Raw genomic sequence first — 743 nt, forward strand, 5'->3', positions numbered from 1 at the left:
TCCTGTTCACTTTGGTTTCCCCGTGGCAGCTGCCACTATCCCTGCATTTTCAAACCACCTGCCTGAGTTTCAAGGAAGTCAACCATATATTCAACAGGAATATCAATGTCCAGGAGCTCCGGGGGACCCTGAGATCACAGCAGCTAATACAGGGGTTCTGCTGAGCTCTGCTCCCCCCACCAGAGCTGGAATTCCTCTTGCATGGGGTGCAGGGAGTTGTTTAAACTTCCCCTGGTCCTTTTGGGGTTCAGGTGTCCTGGAGTGAGCTCCCATCCCTGCTGCTGGGATCCAGCCCAAGCATGCAGCACAGGGAGGACACTTGCTCCATGTTTTTAAGCCAGAAGTGGCTCCTGAAATCAATACAAAGGAGATTCCTCTGCAGCCTAGGGAACCACCCTGTCCACATTCTTCCCTGAGGCCTTCAAAGGAGCTGAGGAATCTAATTCCCACTAATTTGCTTTGAAAACACCAAGTTAAAATTGTAATTATGGCCTGGTGTCTTATTGCTGAGGGAAGACCCCAGCGGACTGCAGCTTCCTTGCTTCCCTAAGACATCAGTTTTGATGATTTATTAAGACTTACATTTTTAACAATATGATGTTGGCTAATGTTGGAAGATGTTCCTACAATTAATGAAAATTTCATAGACTGACTGGAGAAGAAAGAGACCATTTTATGTCCCCTACCAGATGGCCTAGACCAGCTGCTCACTTTTTTCTTTGAACTGTGATTCTAATGACTTC

Source organism: Geospiza fortis, unplaced genomic scaffold (assembly GCF_000277835.1).
Source record: "Geospiza fortis unplaced genomic scaffold, GeoFor_1.0 scaffold538, whole genome shotgun sequence".
NCBI classification, from domain to species: Eukaryota; Metazoa; Chordata; class Aves; order Passeriformes; family Thraupidae; genus Geospiza; species Geospiza fortis.